This window comes from Gallus gallus, chromosome 1 (assembly GCF_016699485.2).
Source record: "Gallus gallus isolate bGalGal1 chromosome 1, bGalGal1.mat.broiler.GRCg7b, whole genome shotgun sequence".
NCBI classification, from domain to species: Eukaryota; Metazoa; Chordata; class Aves; order Galliformes; family Phasianidae; genus Gallus; species Gallus gallus.
Genome location: NC_052532.1, coordinates 135,390,378 through 135,403,291, shown reverse-complemented (window position 1 = coordinate 135,403,291; position 12,914 = coordinate 135,390,378). Strand labels below are relative to the sequence as shown.

Genomic DNA, 12,914 nt, shown 5'->3' with positions numbered 1-12,914 from the left:
CAGCAGAAAAACGATCAGAGCACTGCATTTCAATAACAGAAGCGTTGAAAACGTGGCCTTCAGTATATTAAACTCATTGCTGGAAGCTACATATGAAAATATATTACCCACCCTAGAAAACTCTCCATTGTTATAATTTGGTCATTTCACACACCAGTGATCAATCTCAGCTGGCACATTCTCTAAGTCCACACATAATGATAAAAAATTAGACCTACCAGAGAAAAATTAAAGCCCTTCCTTCATGAACAAGTTTATTCACCTAGTAATTTTATTTAAAGAAAAAAATCACTTTTCTACTTCTTGTTATGAAGCTAAACTAACAAGGAAGATGTTGGTAACGAAGGTCAATGGGTCAGCAGCCTGTATTTGCCTGCTTTGCAGAGGAACCTCACAGACACCAAGAAATACCTTTAAAAAAAAAACCAAAATCATCACCATCACATTATAGGCATGCCCAAAGGGAACTTTATGTTCAAAAGCTGCAAAGACATTTAATACTACCGAGTGTAAATCACGAACCCCTCTTTCCACTCTCGTTAAGCTCAGCATTTCTGCCCTCCAATCACTTTCCTTTACCCATCCTTAGAAACAAAGTTGCAGATTGGTGTTGTACATAAGAGCCTCAGAATCAGTAGCTGTCATAAACTCATTAAAGTGAATCTACAAGCTGAAAGCCCCAGGCTACCTTTCAGAACAAAAGAACAACGTTCTAGAGAAATATTACTAAGAAGAGACTATCTAGCTTCTGGAAAACAAATACTTTGGAATGACCATGTCTGCCATCCCCCGTACTCCGTACCACACTGAGATCCAGAGCCGACCTGGACACAAACTGCTCCCTAGGACAGTCCTGGGACAACAGGTGGAACAGCACAGGGAGGGAAGTTCTATGATTCATTTTAGTCCAAAGCTATTTCACGCTGCTAAGTCCCACCCCATTGTGGGGATAGGAATGATTTACCAAATCATTCCCAAATACCAGCTGCGTGCATGTACAGATGTAGGTAGAAAATGGAAGTGTGATACCCAGCAGAAGAATCTGTAAGACACCGTGTGGTCACTCCCAGCCCAAACAGACAAAGCAAGCAGATGACAGTACTTCCATGGCTAGTGTGGCATTACGTGCTTAGAATAGCGAGCCAACATAGCAAGAACAAAAATATCCTCACCCAAACCCTATCTGCAGCTGTTAATTTAAAGGAATGACATGAAGGATATACGAGCCTCTGCAGTAACTTTAACAGGGAGTGCTGGACATGGGGCTTCGCGACACACCAGCAGGATGCCACTCCACTACTGAGAAAGCGTATTCATCTGAACACATGCATTTCTAAGGCAATGCCCAGCACCCACGTGGTACTGCAAAGGAAACAGGAGGGAGGTGGGGGGCAGGAGGCACGCACAGACGCTCTCAAAGAGGGGTTGAGCCGAGGGGCTGCAGGAGTTCTGCAGGGGACAGAAGCAAAGTCAATGTCCTATCACCATGCTTGCGCTGCAGCTGCGGAGCCACACAGACTGCTCCCCGGGACCGCTGCAAAATGAAGCCTTCATTTCAGCTTTCTGCTAGTGTACAGCACTTTAATGCAGTTCATTGCAAACGATGCAAAACCAAGGTAAAACATTACGATTTTTCTCAATGTGAAAACGCTTCTTTTTAGTTGCAGAAAAGCATTTATTGACTGAAACGTGCCGGGAACCCACCTTCCAGCTGAGCCCAACCCGATATCCTAGCGCGATGCCAGAACACGTTAAAGAGTTGAAAACAATTCTACAGAAGTGTTGTAACCATGAGTTCAGAAGTGCGGATAAACTGTGCTCAGTTCCGAGACCTCGCCCACTGTATTTCTGTACATGATTTTCAACTGCAGTGCTTGAGTCCAGTCTTGCTCGTTTTAGACCTAAATGAGTGTAATTATACAAGCATAGGAGGTTTTTTGGGTTTGGGGTTTTTTTTTTTTAGTTTTATCTAAGACTTTTTTTAATTCCTAAAACAGTTCTATCCTATGACTTGATTACAGACAACCCAAAAATACATCCAGTCACTGTCAAGGCTGTTCCCAATCATAACTACGCACAAAAGCCATAAAACAGAAAAGAAGGAAGTAAAAAGTCACAGAACTGAAAGGCAACGTGAGATTTGCCATGAGATTTGCTCCCTGCTCCTGCTTTCTTGGATGAGAGCTGGTGGGTGGCAGCTGAAGCTGCATGACAGTACATTTCATGTTCGTGGGTTCTGAACGGCTCACGGTTTACAAGCCCTGCCCTGGGCTTTCACAGACACCTCCTACGTGAGCTCAGGAGACAGAGGTGGCACGCAGCAGTCATACAGTTACTCACTCCTAATTGCTCCTTTGTCAAAAACATCTTGGTCGTATAAAGAAAAACAATTTTTCAACTGCCAGCTGCACCTGGAACTAGAAATGCCAAGTAGTTCTTTACACAGCTAATAGCAAGAAAGGCTTTACAATCACCAGCTACTTGACAATTGCTTTAATGAAAAGGGTACACCTTCTCAGCCTGGTATTTGCATCTCAAAAACGTGCTCTCTTTCTACAGCTAGCTCAAGACACAGCAGAAAGTGCGGGTAAAGTAAGATGAAAACATAATCATGCTTGCATACTTATAATTAAGATCTGATGAGTTTCATCTAAAATGCATTTTAACTCCATTTTTAAATATTACTCTTAAAACACGGCATATAGGGCAACTGTGGAAATGTTTTATGACTGACTGGAAATTAGGATTTCAATTTTTCACAGAATCTTAGAAACAACTACAGTATTACTGAATTAGCCTGTAACACTCATATTCTGACATACCCGATGCGTGTGCGTATAATAGAAGTATTATCCAAGCGATTCTGGTTTGAAATGCCTAAGCATTTTGACCTGGATGCAAAAAACAGAAACCATTCTGAGTGAACGCACTCCCTGCAACACAACTCCCTCCTAGAGCCTTCATAACTGAAGTGACTGATAATACAGCAACAGGTGCTCTACCTGAACTATCAGAAAAATTACCCTTGACTCACCCGCATCCACTCTTTGTTGACATCCAACTCAGCATTTCAATCTTTGAAGAATGTAACGCTGCAAATCACACTGTATAATCTACTGAATACCAAGCTGCTTCTAATGTTGTGCACACTTAGTCATAGTACGTATGCCGTTTCTGCAGAGTAAGACAATGTTCATTAATTCAGATACCACAATTTGCAGTCACACACAGTATCACCCCTCAGCTATGAGTACGGAGGCTGCATTATCTCAAAGGAATCCAACTGCCCAACCACGTGACCACTGGAATTATCCATCCAGAAGCAAGAAAAATCAAAGAATAGAACAACAACAACAACAATCACAAGAACAACCTGAGTATGTATTTATCACAGAAACTAAGTCTAGTTACACCATTAGACACCGTATTATAGTTAAAACATAGGTAAAGAATTATAAAAACAGGTTATTTCAATGGCCTGCACTAACACATATCATCTTGTTTCTTCCAAAACAGACGTTATAATCCTCATTACATTTGAGGGCTTTTCTTGCATTGTATTTTTAACATCTGCTTCCATACATTATCTTTTTCTGCTTTAAATTCTAGGTTTCCACGTTTTAAAATTAAATACAAAACTAAACTATCCCTTCTCACCCATGAGGAACTTCCTATGTCCATTACCTTCAGCAGACATTCTATCAACTCCTGCTTGATCTATTTCTGTTCTTTTGTATCTCAGTACTATCATGTGTTAAACAAGGCTAACCTACCAGCAGTCCCACCGATTTCAGGTAACTTCTTAGAGTAAGGTCATACACAATGAATAGGTTTGTGCCTGTAGAAGTAAGCTGGCTATGTAACACTGCAGACAGAAGTTCAGCATGCAATTTAGCGTACTTGTCTGGACAAGTTGAGAAATATATAGCTAACAAATAGCTGACCAGCAAAGCCATTTTGGTTCTTGTTTGAGAAGACACTTCCAGGCTTAGCTTTGTTTTTTGTAGATAGTGACATGCATTGCAGTAAGACCACTAGCAGCAGTTAAGCACATACCTGCACTTTCACAGGATCACAGTAACAGCAGGGAAGCTGGGATACAAAACCAAAGACAAAGAATCATAGAATGGCCTGGGTTGAAAAGGACCACAACGATCATCTAGTTTCAATCCCCCTGCTATGTGCACAGTTGCCAACCACTAGACCAGGCTGCCCAGAGCCACATCCAGACTGGCTTTGAGAGAGCCAGAACAACCAATCTTCCTGATACTCCAAGCAGATGAAAGGAATATCTGAACTGAGTAGACATACAGGATCTCAGGTCAGCAAAAATGGAGAAGATCATAGTGGGACACAACTGTCACTACAAGGCAGAGCTAACAACAGAAGGCACAGAGAGCCCCCAATAACAACACTACTCAGACTGCAGCAGATCCCCATTACAGGAGGTCTGTAACATTTCAGTTCATTATGATTCCCCATGCATCCCTTAAGAGCCTCAGAGCTCATAAAAATGATGTGTCATATTTTGATACTCGCACTAAACACAAGCTTTATTATTACCCACGTTTAAGCCCAATACAATCCACACAGTCCTTACTGAGATATCTGATTAAATTTCTAATATTCATGAACTGGATTTTTAATATTGAATGCTCAAAGTGATTTAAGTCTTTTGATGTAACAGAACATAAGTCATTCAGTGTCAAGTGGAAGGCAGATCCTTTATTATAGCATTAATTATTTGGGATATTAGCATTAACTTCTCTCTCTATTTGAATTAAATGGAATTCAAAACAGTGTGAATTTATGAATAGTCCACAATATAATGATTTCTGTTATCCCCGCAGCACTAGCAGAAACACAGCCAACAAACTTAAAGGCAGGATACCAATCATCAATTTTTTCTTTCAGTCTTTCCTCTGAAAAGGTGAAGTTTATAGTCTAGGTGATGTTTATAGTCTAAATGCCTTACACTCTCTTTTGATGTAAAAATCTACATATTTTTGTATTCAACGTGTAATGATTAAAGGAAAACAAATTTAAGCAAGATATACTGTAGCCAATTTCTTTTATGACTGGAACAAAAACACACTTAATTAAAACCACAAAGCGCCAAAAATAGCATGGACTTTCACAACTTTTCAATACACAGTGGGAAAAATGCTATGTGTGAGCTTACAGGACTAAAGGCACTGCATCAACAGGATCCCACGGAGCTCTGGTAGGAAGGACTAAGGACACAAAAATGATACTTTTTTCAGCAGCTAAATTACGCTAACTTGTAATTAATTTGTGGCACAGGCACAGTGAGTGTTGCTAACAAAAATAAAGCACAGCTCAAAATAAAAAGAATTAAGAAAGAAGAAATCTGCCATTCATTAAATCTGCTGCTGGACACCACCTGAGTCAGACAATGATAGAATCTTAAGGGTTATAACCCAGGGCAACATTCCCATACAAAATACAGAAAGTCAGTATTTACAGGTTTGTATTCAACCTTACAAGATTTCTGGAGTCTGGTTAGACCGAATCCAGCTGTCCAACCGAAAGTGTAACTTTATGAATAAGCAGCAGCCAAGGCCAAAAATAGAACAAATAAAACATCTGTGCCGCCATCCCCGCTCCCAGAACATCTCTACAGCTGCGAGCTGCTCCCCGCCCTGCTCTCCACGGCAGAACCAACACAGCGGTGTTAGCACGCTTACTGATGGACAGCAGGAACAAAAATTGAAGAAAGCAAACAGTAAATAAAGTGCCTGTTCTTGACCTAGAGAATACTGGACACTCGTCCTTCTGGGTTTCCTGAAGCTCTCACTAAAAACACTGGAAGAATTCAAAACATAGGGATCTTTCAAGTGACTGCACAAAGGCTACATATGCTTTTTTTTTTTCTTCTGTTCATCTCACAAACTCTGTCTGAAATTCCCAAGTAACTCTTCAAAAAACACCAAACCAAATTAAAAAAAAAAAAAAAGCACAGAGAAACAAGAAACAAAGCCTGAAGGGGCATCTGTTTTTCTACCTGAACGAACCAGCAATAGGTTTTGTGAAGCCAGGCGCAACATTCATTCAGCCCAAGCCCCCGGGTTCCCCGGCATGTCATCATTCCAGACCTGTCAAATTTGATAACACTCTTTGTATGTTTGGAGGCACACCATCCATTCAAGGAAATGAACATGTGATTTGTTGTCATGACAGCTATCACAACTCAGCACAAGAACATACCATACAGCCATGTATCCTTCCCTCTGCATTACAAGGTTCAAAAATACTTTCCTCGGCGGCATCCACAGCATCAGTAGGATGTCAAATCAGAAGTGACTTCATCTGGAGCAGCCCACGATGGCACTGGAAGCCAACTTAGGACACATAATGGGTGCAGAAGAAAACAGACGTAACGAATACACTGCTATTATGAGAACAGGAAGGAAAAATACAGACACGGTATGCTACACTGAAGGTGCTCCCAGTGCATTAAAACCAGGTCATGCCGATCAATAGCTGGAATCCCTCTCCGTTGTTATCAGTGCCAGGCTTTGATAAACAGGAGGCTTAATTTATTGCTGTTCCTTAAAACGTTTGATTAGTCCAGAATGCCCTGAAGAAATTCAGAGTAACACACCAATTTAACCCTCCACGGGTAGAATATGTTCAAGTTGGATTTATTGTTTCTCTTCTGTCCTAAGTCTGTGAAGGGACCGTTTTACAATATAGTTAAGTAAAATGTAATCAGTACACAAAAAAAAAGGATTACTTTGTTCAAGTACTGTGATGATCAGAGGGCTGGAGCACCTCCCTTATGAGGAAAGATTGAGGGAACTGGGTTTGTTTAGCTTGGAGAAAAGAAAGCTCCAGGGAGACCTCATTGCAGCCTTCCATTACTTGAAGGGAGCAAATAAACAGGAGGGGAAACAGCTGTTTACAAGGGTGGATAGTGATAGGACAAAGGGGAATGGTTTTAAACTGAGACAGGGGAGGTTAAGGTTAGATATTAGGAGGTGAACAGGTTGCCCAAGGAGGTTGTGGATGCCCCATCCCTGGAGGCATTCAAGGCCAGGCTGGATGTGGCTCTGGGCAGCCTGGTCTGGTGGTTGGTGACCCTGCACATAGCAGGGGGGTTGAAACTAGATGATCTTTGAGGTCCTTTTCAACCCAGGCCATTAGTATTCAACCTAAATTTGACAAGGATAAGTTAGAAAATTTTCTATTTACACCCATATATTTAACTTACATTTTGAATACTTAATCAACTCCACTCCCTTCCAAAAGCTGCCTACCCTGCAGTGGTCTATTCTAATTCTGAAGGAAAATTTCTGTGCTCAATGACTATTCTTTAAGAATTAAAAAAAAAAAACAACACAAGAGAACTGAACTCATTTTTAACAGCTTACTCCCGTTCATTTTCTTTAAAACACAAAAAAGCACTAAAAAAAAAGGAAAACAAAATCCCACCGAGCGTATTTTTTAAACACAGCCCTGCTAGCAGAACACCCGCTCACCCCAGCAAAAGCAGAAAGTCCCTTTCTGCTAACCCTCCTCCCACCGCCTTGCAGTCTGACTGCTACCCCAGATTTGCATCGAGCTGATCCAGTGTAACCTGGACAAAGACAGCCAAGAGAGGCCTACAGCAGCTGCTGGCACCCTAGTAGGAAGGGACTCAGTGCACCTGCTTTGGGAAGAGAGGCACCAGATGTAAGCAGGCTGTGCTATCTGCTTTCATATCTCTGCAGTTCCTCCTTATTCAGGCCCCACAGTGAACACACTTCTAGAACACAAAAGAACCGTAAAAAGGGCAGAAAGCAAAACTTGTCTTTCCACCAAAGAAATAATAATCACGTCGTACAGTAATCATCTACAGTAATCTCTCTGCTCAATTATTTTTTATTATTGATGCATTTTGGCTAAAATGTGCAAACATGATCTGCACACAAGCAGACTCGAGGCTTTAGGCATCTGCTGATGTGAGAGAAGAGAACATCCTACCTGTCGAAACAGCACAACCTGCTGAAACATCACGGTAATGAGTTACCATCCAGCTATATTTGGGTTCCTAAATCATTCTAAAAAAGTATTTAAAATTCATATGTCTTTCTTTTTTTTTTATTTTTTTTAATAAAGGAGACTGTCTGCTTTTGTAAACACGTTAAATATACCAGGTTTACTACAATAAAGTTTCAGCAATCCTTTACTGGTGGTGTATCTCAACATCTGTTTTCACACCAATCAATAGAACTGCACATACTCTGCAGACAATAACTTAAATGAGTTAAGAACGAGTAAACCTGGATTGAGTTTCTCCAGCTTAGACTAAAAACACACCTACACTGCATTCATTTTGCACTACCCTGTCATAAGAGTATTGTAAGAGTGTTGTAAGAGAGAAGCAACATTTTTTTAATACACATATAAATTCAGGTATCTATCACAAGCCCCAGTACGTTCATCCCACTGTCTGCTTCGCGGAGTAATCAATATTAGCTACAAGTCACCATATTAACACTTGTTAATGAGATCAGGACCAGAAGCAGCACAACAAACCTACAGAGTGAGAAAGCCTCTAAGCCACACGGGCAGTTCCTATCACTTTGAACATACACTGGATACACCGTCACGTCTCAGCATCCGTTCTAAAAGATGGTTTTTTCAACGTTAGTATTTCTGAAACCCCACTGACAGTGGGTTACCCTACAAAACCTGCAATAATTTTAAATGCAACCAGTTGCTATTCTCTAATCGAGATTTATTCCTTAGCATCCGAGTTCCTAACATTAACAATAAAAACATACCCTGCCAAGCCACCTCACTGCCCATCAGTACACTGATATTAAAACACAAATTCACTTTGTTAACAGTGAGAGGCAAACTCATTTGATGTGTCACATGTACTCAACAGAAAATAAAATTACGTGTTTTGTATCTCAGTGCACTTCCAATTTACTCATTTCATTAGCATTTATGAAATAATTAAGAATCCTTATGATGGGGAATAAAAGATTACTCTAGGAAAAAAAAAAAAACCCAACAACTTCACACTTGGAAGAATCACTTAACCCACCACTGAACAGAGCAACAGTTTAATTGGGCAGAACACAGATGACTAAGTTACGATTTCTAATGGGTCTAATTGAGTTTTTTTTCTTGCAGATTCAACGCGACTACTTCAAATAGAAAAAAGCTAAGTACACCTGGGCCAATCTTCATAACTTTGCAAAGCAAAACGAACAGAAAAGGCATTTTTCAAAAGGGAGAAGTCACCAGGATCACATGCAGCATCTTTTTCAGAGGACTGTACAACAGCCTGCTGGTTAAATTAATCGTATAGGCATCATTTGTATGCTTTAAGAGGAAGAAACAACAACGCTATCTGCCACAGCACAAGTCCCCACTTCCCGTGAAGGCCTTCCAATTCAGGAACTATTAAGGATACCTGACTTTCAGGGGCTGGAGAAGTCTCACCATGTGGACGCTACTGTTTAGCAACGTTTCTGTACACCTAGTAAACACAAGGATAAAGCATATTGTCCAAAAGTTTATTGTTTCAAGCAGAAACAGATAGCAGCTTGCCTGCAGAGAGCCTCAGCTCTCCACACAGCCTCTCCAACATGCAAGATGACCTACTTCATCTGAACAGCGTGTCCAGCACCTTGCCACACATCTGACCACGCCAACCTAGCAGCACCTCACTTTCATCCACGCTTTCCCTCCACCATCCCCCTTTCTGAGAGCACAGTGGAGAAGAATGGGAGGGGAACAGCCATGGTGGAGACACCCCAAGATCCCTGGCACAAACAGAAAGCATCTCCTAGAACATACGTAGCCTTCAGATTCAAAGACATCTTGGGTTTGATTGCGAACCTGTCGCAAGTATAAAGTGAAGAGCACTTGCTTCTGCGAGTCTGGAGCAGCTTTTCTGCTCATGGCAAGGCAACAACCAGCAAACTGCACTATCCAAACATCTCTTCCCTAATGTTATAGTTATTACCGAGGAAAGCCAGGAGCACTGTGAGCAAGGGAATAACATGTCAGCAGCCACACACACATCCAAAAAAAAAAAAAAAAAGGAAAGGGAAAAAAAAAAAGCAAAGCCTGGAAACAAAGCAGATGCTGCTGACCTTGTCCCTCTTCTTTAGCACATAGTAGATGTGAGGTGACACGTATGAGCGCAAGCACCTTTCCTTAACGCTATCACACAGCCAGGCAAGAAACTAGGGAGAAAACAGAGGAAGAGGAGAAAAGGAATGAGCTCGCTTTCCAACACAGAAGCAAGGCAAAGGCTAGAGTTTTGAATTTATCATGTATTTAACAGTAAGGACATAACATAAGGGACTGTCCAGACAACCATGGACTAACTCTGCTTCTGTTTTTGAAGGGACACAGCAAAAGAGATTTTGCAGACCGCCGTATTGTAACAGCAATTGGAAATACTATTTTGCAGAGGTAAAAGGCTCATACGGCAGCTAACCATGCACTGACAGAACAACTGCAAGGAGAGCTGATGGTATAATGAGCCCAGATCTGCTTCATGGCCTACATACAGATATTTGCTAATTACAACTGTAGTCTTAGCACTACAGGTGCCTCCTATGTCTGCATTTATGCACTGCTCCCGAAAGCAACATCGTCTGGCTAAGTTTCAAGGAGAAAGTCAGAGATGAGGACATGGCTGCTGATGTCGACCAGGGTGGGACACTCAACTTCAATTCCAGAGCTGAAAAATACCAGTATCTGTGAGTTTCAAAGTGATTTCGCTCCAGCTCTAGTACTACAAACACACACACGGTACCACAAACATCTCTGTGGTACTGACGCTGACAAGCAGGGGCAGAAACGCTTTCAGAAAGAAGCCCTGCATGAGCTCTGCCCTTTCGAATGCCTCCATGCCTATGCCCGGCTCCAGATGACATAAGCCATGCACAGGGTGGGCCACGGAGGTTTGTTTTTATAAAGGGCACCGGCGTGTTTCATGTGAGGAACCCACACAGAACGCGCGGCCGCAACAGCACTTTCTCGGGAGCACACATCACTTCACCGCACACAAAAGGAACGGAGTTCGCTCAAGTTTGGAGCTAACAAAAGAGCACGGCAACGTTGAGTTAATTCACAGAATAACTCTGATGCACACAGCGAGCCATAAAGCTGTAAAAAACCCCGAGCTAGCGGAGCCGAGGAGGCAAACTCCACAGATGACTGGCAGTTACCCGTGCTCGGGCAGCTTCCTACATCGGGCACGGCGAGGGGAGGAAGGGCCAATTCCCACCCCAACCCCCCGAGACGCGCTTCCTGGGCACGCAACGTGTCATCCAACTTTTTCTTTTTTTTTTTTTTCTTCTTTTTTCTTTTTTTTTTTTTTTTTTTACAGCTTGATGCCGTTTGGGCGGCACTGCCCGAGAAAACCCCCGATTTTACCCCTCCGCAGGGGCTCGGCGGCCGCTTACCAGAATATTCCCCGCGGCCCCCGGGGCAGCCCGGGCCCGCAGCGCCGCCCCGCACACCGCCCCCACCGGAAAACTTTCCGGCCGTGCCCCGGCTGCGAGGGACCCCTCCGCCTCCCCGGGCCAACTTCTCCTTTGTGCCGCTCTCCCCGCGCTGACACAAAGCGGCGGCTGTCAGGCGCCCGCCGGGCCCCTTCCCTCGCCACCCCGTGCCGCCACCTGCCCCCTCCCCAGGGAGCCCCCACCCAGGTGCCCCCCGCCGCTCCCCTCCCTTCCCCCCGCCGCCCTGCCCCCACCGGCCGCCCCCGACGGCCGCCACAAGTTTGCGGCGGCCCCGTCCCGCCCTCCCGCGGGGCGCGCTCACCTCGGCCCGGCCCGGCCGGTGGGAGCGGGGCGGGGCGGAGCGGAGCAGCGCGGGGAGGCTCCCAGCCCGGGCGGGCTCCGCTTCTTTGTCTCCTCGGCGGCGGTACCCGCTCGCTCGCTCCCCCCCTCCGCTTTCCTCTTCCCTTCCACAGGCGGATGCGGGCTGCGTGCTCCGAGAGGGGCCGGCTCCCCCCCTTCCTCTTCCTCCTCCGGACGCGTCCAAGGCCCCGGCCCTCGGCGGCTCCGCTCCGTGCCTCCCTCAGCCGGCGGCGGCCCCGGCCCCTCCTCCGCCCGATCGACCGCCCGTCCCCCCCACCGCACAGCCCCCGCCCCCGCCCTGCCCTTCCTGCCGCTGCCGCTGCCGGGATCGCGCGGGAGGAGCTCCCCGGGCTCCCCCTCGCGCTCCGGGAGTGCCGCCGCTTCCTCCGCCCGCCCCCGCCCTTCCTTCCCCCACCCCCCGCTGCAGGAAGGCCCGGCCCGGTCGGGGCCTGGGGGTGCCTCCCGGGTCTCCTGACCGCGAGAGCCCAGGGAAAGTGCTCAAAGAAATGGGGGGAGCCCGCTTGTGGTGTTGCTGCTGCTGGGGCCGTTACCTGCTGTCCACGTAGAGAAGGCATCTGGCGTGGAAACCGCCCCCCTCAGCCCCTTATAGCTAAATTGTGTGCCATGGGCAGGTGTGAGGCACGGCTGCATCTCAGCTGCCCTCGGCAGCCTTTGTGCTGAAGTTACAGAGCTGTTGGCTTTCTGCCCGTAGCAGAAACCTTCTGCCACAAGATTGTGCCCTTCTGGAAAGCTGCTGTGCCACTCTGTGCACAGAATCATAGAACAGTTTGGGTTGAAAGGGACGTTTAAGATCACCTAGTTTCAAGTCCCTACTGTCGGCTGGGACACTTCCCACTAGATCAGGTTGCTCAAAGCCCCATCCAGGCTGGCTTTGAATGCTTCCAGGAAGAGGTTTCCGCAACCTTGCCAGGCTTGAGTGATCAAAGCCGGCATTTCCCGCAAAGGCTTCAAGATGACCTGCCAAATGCTGGTGTTGGGAGTGAAATCAGTGGTGGGATGAAGGACCGACTCAACCTGTGGCCTCGTCAAGTCATGGTGTGACATAGGGACCCAGTT

At 45.1% G+C, this 12,914-nt stretch overlaps 1 protein-coding gene across 6 annotated transcripts in view; it reads right to left on the bottom strand.

Annotated features, from left to right (window-relative positions):
- Positions 1-12,491, bottom strand: part of NCK1 (NCK adaptor protein 1) — an 83,059-nt gene extending 70,568 nt beyond the window's left edge. For 2 of the 6 annotated variants that reach the window (XM_040699199.2, XM_046941063.1), the window contains exons 1-2: positions 11,800-12,081; positions 10,116-10,208 (exon numbers count right to left, since the gene is read on the bottom strand). The gene's annotated coding sequence lies outside the window, so the exon portion shown is untranslated. Of the gene's footprint in view, positions 1-3,034; positions 7,769-10,115; positions 10,209-11,799; positions 12,082-12,388 lie in introns of those variants that run through there. The other 4 variants (NM_001030814.2, XM_046941057.1, XM_046941073.1 and 1 more) reach the window with 3 other exon arrangements.
- Positions 12,492-12,914: the final 423 nt, after the last annotated feature.